The following is a 7,520-nucleotide window of genomic DNA, read 5'->3' as shown; positions in this document are numbered from 1 at the left end:
TGAAGGGATGAGCATCAGCCAACTGAAAGCCATAGCTGATCGTGTATTCGGATATCGCGACCAAGAGGAGAAGACGGAGGCCCGGAAGGAATCGACCAGACGGATGCGGGAGAAGGCAGATGTGTTGGCCACGGTGCTGGAAGAACGCCTGAGGTCTAGGCCAAGGGGAAGGGCAAGAAGGGGAAGAGGAACACGGTCCCCCATAGGACGTAACCAGTGTGCAAATTGTCGGCAAGAAGGGCACTGGTGGGCTGACTGCCCAGAGGAGCCACGGGACCGCACGAGAGAGGAGGAGTCATGGGACCGCACGAGAGAGGAGGAGACTGACGACCGCACAGGGGTTCCCAGGAGGGGCCGGGGCCGAGGCCAAGGAGGTCGAGGACGAGATGACCGACAGGAATGGCAGATGGCCCTTGACGCCACCCGAGACCGTACCACATGAAGGGACCGGGAGGGCAGAGTCCCCACTGACCCTCTGGTGGAAATCCGGGTGGGGACGCAAGCAATGAAGGCCTTACTGGACACAGGGGCCCAGCGATCGGTTATCACCACAGCCATAGCCCCGGCCACGAAAGAAACCATACCGATTGTGGGGGCCTCCGGGAAATCACTTACAGCTCCCCTCCTCAAGGAACGCCAAGTCCAGATCGGAGGGACGATGGTGTCTCATCAGTTCATACACATCCCTGGATGCCCAGTCCCCTTGATTGGTCGAGACCTACTCTGTAAGCTCCAGGCCACCTTGAAGTTCAAGGCCACGGGTGAAGTGGAAGCTCACTTTGAAGACCGGCCAGTAACGCTTGTCTGCCCTGTGAGAGAAGAATGGAGACTACACGTTCCCCCCAACTGTAGGGACTGGTGACTGTCGGTATGACCAGAACACCCCTTTCGCTCAGCAGAGACGGGCCATAATGGATGAGGTGCCTAATGTATGGGCAGAAGTGAACCCCGGAGGACTGGCCGTTAACGCTATCCCCATCTGGATTGAACTCAAACCAAATGCTCAAGTCGTCAACCAAGGACAGTACCACATCCCTTATGCAGCCCGGAATAGTATGCAAGCTCATCTACAGAAACTCCTTCAACAAGGGGTCCTTAAACCGATCAGATCCGCGTGGAACACTCCATTGCTGCCCGTTAAGAAGCCAGGAACATCAGAGTACAGACCCGTCCAAGACCTGAGGAAAGTCAACAACCAGGTAGCCGACATAGTTGCCCTCGTACCGAACCCCTACTCCATCCTTGCCCAAGTGCCAGCCCAGACCAAGTGGTATAGTGTCATTGATCTGAAGGACGCCTTCTTCTCCATCCCTCTCGCCGCTGACAGCCAGAAGTTGTTTGCCTTCACGTGGGAAGACTTACAGACTGGGAATAAGCAGCAATTTACATGGACCCGGCTTCCCCAGGGGTTCAAGAACTCGCCCACCCTCTTTGGTGGCCAACTTGCCCAGGACCTGAAAACGTACCAGGACGAGTACGGGCCGGTCGTCCAATACGTGGATGACTTGTTGTTGGCCCGTGAAACGTACACGGACTGTGCAGAAGCTACCCTTTACCTCTTGAAAACCCTGGAAGCCCAGGGGTACCGGGCCAGTCGCAAGAAGGCCCAGATATGCGAGATCGAAGTCGAGTATCTGGGGTTTCGCCTCCGAGAAGGAACCCGAAGGCTCGGTACCCCCCCGAACCCAAGCCATTCGCAAACCAACCCACTCCTGCGAATAAGAAGGAATTGCGGGCACTCCTCGGAGCCGCTGGATACTGCCGGATCTGGGTCATCAACTTCGCTGTCCTGACCCAAGACTTGTACGCCAAACTGAAAGGACCTGAACTCGAGGGCCAAAATCTCCAGTGGGAGAAACACGAATTGAAAGCCCTTCAGGACCTCAAGGAGGCCCTTGTGGCCCCACCAGCGCTCGGACTGCCAGACGTGACCAAGCCGTTCTACTTGTTCATCGACGAAAAGAAGGGATTGGCACTTGGAGTCCTCACCCAACTGGTCGGTACCTGGCAACGTCCTGTAGCATATCTCTCCAAGGGAATGGACAACGTGGCACGAGGATGGCCGGGCTGCCTCCGAAGCATTGCGGCGGCCTGTCTGCTGATACACGAGGCTAATAAACTCACGTTTGGACAAACACTTTTTGTGACTACACCCCACACCATCCGCGGCCTACTCGAGAGCCACGGACCCAGATGGATGACCAACTCCCGATTGGTTAAATACCAAGCCCTCCTGTGCGAAAATCCGGAGGTACGGATCCTGGACACAACTAACCTTAATCCCGCTACTCTCCTTCCGGCCCCTGAACCACCACTCCACGACTGTGAAGAGGTAATGGCCACTGTGCACTCGAGCAGACCTGACCTGAAGGACCAACCCTGGCAAGGGGGCATCACCCTGTTTACCGATGGAAGCAGCCAAGTAATAGAGGGAAGTCGAAGAGCTGGTTATGCTGTTGTGTCTGAGGACCACGTGATCGAGGCTATGGCTCTGCCGCCCGGAACGTCAGCCCAGAAGGCGGAACTGATTGCCCTCACCAGAGCCCTCCAGTGGGCTGAAGGAAAGGTTGTTAACATCTACACAGATTCCAAATACGCCTTCCTCACCCTCCAGGTGCACGGGGCCTTGTACAAAGAAAGAGGATACCTAACCGCTGAAGGGAAGGGACTCGCAAATGCCACTGAAATCTGTCAACTCCTCGAGTCAGTATGGAAACCTAAGAAGGTGGCTGTAATGCACTGCAGGGCCCACACAGGCCGGACGGACCCTATCGCCCGGGGAAACCAGCGAGCGGATGAGGCCGCAAAAAGGGCGAGTCAACTCCCTTACCCTTCTCATTCTTCTGACCCTGTGCTCGTCGTTCACCTCCCCACAGAGACCCCTATCTACACCCCACAGGAGACTGAGTGGGCCCGGCAAGAGGGCCTGGAGTCACGCAGTGGCTGGTGGGTACTACAGGATGGGCGCATATGGATACCCGAAGCCTTGGCCTGGACGGTGACCAAGGAGGCTCACGACCGCACCCACCTGGGCAGGGACGCTCTGGGGCGCCTACTCGAGAAGACCTACTACATCAACAGGCTGTCCCTGTGGACTAAAAATGCTTCCAGCCAATGCGTAACTTGTGCTCGGAACAACCCAAGAACAGGGCCCGGTCCTACGCCAGGACATGTTCTCCGAGGCACTAGCCCGTTCCATGTCTGCCATGTCTGCCAAATTGACTTCACGCATATGCCCCCGGCCCGGGGCTACAAAGCCATCCTTGTCGCCGTGTGTACCGGATGGATTGAGGCCCAGCCCACCAGAATGGAAATGGCTAAAGAAGTCACCTCCTTACTAATTCATCAGATCTTACCCAGATACGGGCTCCCCAAGCAGATAAACTCCGACAACGGGCCTGCCTTTGCCAGTGAAGTAACTCAACAGCTCAGTACGAGACTGGGCCTCGATTGGAAGTTGCACTGTGCCTGGAGACCCCAGAGCAGTGGAATAGTGGAGAGAGCTAACCGATCCCTGAAGAACCAGCTAGCCAAGCTATGCCAAGAAGCCAAAGCCAAATGGCCAGACCTGCTCCCCCTTGCCTTGCTGCATCTTAGGTGCACTCCCAAGGCTACAGGCCTTACTCCTTACGAGATGATGTATGCCAGGCCACCACCATTACCCTCTTTTCCCGATTCCTTGCAGATACAGGGTGAGAATTCCTTAGTGAAACAGATGAAAGCCTTGCACGAGGTAGTGCAGGATATCCAGCAGTACACTGAGAGAGTAGCTCCTCTGGTCCTCACTAGTCCTACGCATCGGTTCAGGGTAGGGGAGGAAGTATGGGTAAAAGAGTGGGATGAATCTGACTGTCTGAAGCCCAAATGGAAAGGGCCCTCCCTTGTTCTCCTAACGACCCCAACCGCTGTTAAAATTGCAGGAAGCCCAGTGTGGATACATTGGACCAGGCTGAAGCCCGCTGCTCCCACTAGTAGCACCCCCAAGCTTTGGACTGCTCATCAACATCCTGACGCTCCATTACGGCTGACCCTAAGAAAGACGTGAACCAACGGATCCATGCCTACCCAGCAACAGAAACTCAGCTATTGGACCCACTGCGTCTTTGGTTCCCTGTTTATCGCAGCCTTCATCTTGGGGCTCATCATTTTCTTACTGCAAAAATTGGGATACCTACCCCCAAACCTATGATGCTGTATCCAATCTTCTTGTTCTTCCTCTGCCTATCCTTCCGCCAGCCTCTTCCCTTAAGTCAGAACTGCACTGAATGTTTGCGCCTGGTGCGCCATCGTATAGAGGGGGGATATCACCTGATTACCACCCTCATCCACCAGTCGCAGCCCCCGGAAGGCGACTGTCGGCTCCTTCCGGCTTGTGCCATCATAACCCCGGCTGGCCTCCAGCAATTTCACAGGTGTCTCCAGGGCAATATCACGATCTGCCACAGTCCGGTCAAGCCACGATACTACAATGTCACCCTCAGTGTGGGCCTTCCCCAATACGTCGGGTCTATGGGAGTCCAGGGAGATGGTATCCTGTATTACGTGAATTCGACCCGTATTATGGCCGGTGGAACTCAGACTGTGGCCACCCTTACCTTTGACGTCTGTGTTGCTATCGATAGACATCCCTGGTCCCACAAGTGCGGAAGTCTAGCCTGGCGCAAGGCCTACGCGAATGATCACAAGTATGTATGCACCCTTACCTTGGACGGAAGATATGGGTCTCCTTGGTCTTGGTTACCTTGTGCCGCTGATACCCGAACCTCGGGCTGGGAACGAGTGTGTGCCTACACCGGAGGCGGTTACCCTGGATGTCCGGGCCTAGGTGAAATTCGAAGGGGCTCCGATAACACCGTGCTCCTTGAATGGCCACTGCGGGGACCGGAAAGCCCCTGGAGACAGACTTGGGGATTTGGCATCGATGGAGCCGGGACGGACCCTATCACTTTCATCACCATTAGCCAGAGCCTTGAGCAAAAGCTACCCACCCACTATCAGACCACGGTTGTCGGGTACCAGGATGTATTCGACGAAATTGCTCGCGCTGAGGAAGCAGCGACTAAGTTCCCCATTTCTCCCGAAGCTCGGAACATGTTCCTCAACCTGGCCGAAAATATTGCCCTCTCCCTGGGAATTGCCAACTGTTTCGTTTGTGGAGGCACCGACATGGGTGAACAATGGCCCTGGGAAGCGAAGGAGATCCGCCAGCATATGTGGGACGCTCTCAACACCACCAACATAACCTTTCCCCGGCGTCCGAGGCCCTACGAATGGGCCCCGAGAACCAATATCATAGGTACCCTCTGCGCTAGCCGAGCGCCATCGAAGCGTTATTCTGTACCAGTGGGAGATTCCGCTTGCACGGGGGTCCTCCAGTTTAATGGAAGCAGAAATACTTGGTGGCAGACGGACAACCTACCCGCCCCGGAGCCCATCTGGACTGAACCCACATTGAACACAACGTGGACGTACGGAGGGAACGCTTCTCTTAAATGGGTAGCCCCGGAGGGCTACTACTACATTTGCGGCCGCCGGGCCTATGAACAGCTCCCGGCCCGCTGGTACGGTACCTGTCTCTTGGGCACCGTACGTCCTAGTTTCTTCCTTCTGCCCCTGCGCGTCGGCGAGACGTTAGGTATCCCCCTCTACATGGAAAAGGGACCCGGTAACATTGGCAGACGTAAACGGTCCCCTCCAGACACCAAACCCAAAGTCCAGATAGGAGACTGGAAGGACAACGAGTGGCCGCCAGAACGTATCATTCATTACTATGGACCGGCCACGTGGGCTGAAGATGGTACATATGGATACCATACTCCTATCTACATGCTGAATCGCATTATCCGCTTACAGGCCGTGCTCGAAATCCTTACTAACAATTCGGCCTTTGCCCTCAACATCCTAGCCCGCCAGAACACTAAGCTCATCACCGCAGTGTACCAAAACCGCTTAGCTCTTGACTACCTCTTGGCCCAGGAAGGGGGGGTGTGCGGCAAATTTAACCTCAGTAATTGCTGCTTACAGATTGATGACCAGAGTCATGTCATCAGAGAGATAACTGACCGGATGGTTAAATTGGCTCACGTCCCCGTCCAAACCTGGAACAGCGCTTGGGATTGGACCTCCTCCCTAACCAGCTGGTTGCCGACCTCGGGGAGCCTAAAGGGCCTCCTCGTCATGGGGGGCCTGTTTTTGCTGTCCTGCCTATTAATTCCTTTGTCTCTCCCCTTAGTTTTCAGGTGTCTCCGCTCCACCATGGAAAGTATCGCTGACCGCCGGGCTGCTGCCCAACTTATGGCTCTCCAGATGTACTCCCCCATTCCCCAGTCTGATGAAGCAGAATCTTGTGAATGATGCTGACGACTGTCCTCCTGAGTCAATTCTTGAGCCAATACCCTTGTGCCAGCACAAGACCGGCTACAAAGGGGGGGGGATTCCACTAGGGGCCCTCCGTCTCAACCCCGGCGAAGAAACCAGCGGCTGTGCAAGGGCTTAGGGCTCCTCGTCGCCTACTTGCTAATGTTTCTTGTCTCTCTCTTCCCTTTCAGGATTCTGGGAATGATACTCTCCATCAGGATGATTGTCTAGTATCAAAAGGGGGGAATTGTAGGAGTGGAGCGCCGGATACTACCCGAATACTACTGACCAACAGAACAACCTCATGTTTTGTGCCTACTGATGGACTTATACTTATGCATTCTACCTCTGCTTTTGGCTTTTAGCCACACCTTATTAATGCACTGGACCTTTGTGCCTTACCCAGTTTTACTGTTTACTAATGTAAGATAGAATGCAGGGCTATTAGACATATAGCTTGTAACTGTAACTGTAGTAGCAAGGCTTATAACTACAAACGTGTACTGTAAGAACTACAAATGTTTACTGCGCATGCCAATTATGATGTGTAAGGGGCCTAATGCGCAGGCCCAGTAGGGAAGTATAAATGTAAGTGTCTGATGATGAGTGACACACAGTATCCTGAGACTACTCAGTGCTGTACAATTGCTAGCAATAAAAGTTGCATTGCTTGGAACCAAATTGGCCTTTTGTCTTCTGATTTATTAGCCTGATTCAAGCACATTCAGGGGAGCAGGAGAATCGCTGCTGTGCGATTCAGCACATTCAGGGGAGCAGGAGAATTGCCCCAGCTATGAGGTAATTCTAGGCAGCAGGACAAGTCAGATATGGGTCTAAAAGATAGCAAAATGCAAAGCACAGGGTAAGCACAATGATAACATCTGACTGTACGTTTAGTCTAGTTCACCTTTCCCAACTTTGCCCTCTGTTGGCATTTACCTCTCTGGGGTAGGAGGTTCTCTTGTTGTGACAAGCAAACAAGTGTTGCTTGTTGCTGCAGTAAAGGAAAATTAAGCACATTGAAAATATTAATGACCCTTTAAAAAGATAAATTAAAGGTTTACTTCTGACTGAACTATATGTCCCAGAATGCACTGGGCTCTTTAGCTCAGAGATGAGGCAGCCTTAGGGAGGGGCTGAGTAGTCACCAGTTCTCCCCAGCT

At 53.8% G+C, this 7,520-nt stretch overlaps 1 protein-coding gene across 1 annotated transcript in view; it reads right to left on the bottom strand.

The window, feature by feature from the left end:
• SLC9A3 (solute carrier family 9 member A3) overlaps positions 1 to 7,520 on the bottom strand; it is a 412,188-nt gene that overhangs the window by 99,435 nt on the left and 305,233 nt on the right. The window lies entirely within an intron of this gene.

The sequence above is a fragment of the Microcaecilia unicolor genome, chromosome 1 (genome assembly GCF_901765095.1).
Source record: "Microcaecilia unicolor chromosome 1, aMicUni1.1, whole genome shotgun sequence".
In the NCBI taxonomy this organism is placed as follows: Eukaryota; Metazoa; Chordata; class Amphibia; order Gymnophiona; family Siphonopidae; genus Microcaecilia; species Microcaecilia unicolor.
Note: the sequence above shows the minus strand (reverse complement) of the source record. Positions and strands in the feature narration are given on the sequence as shown.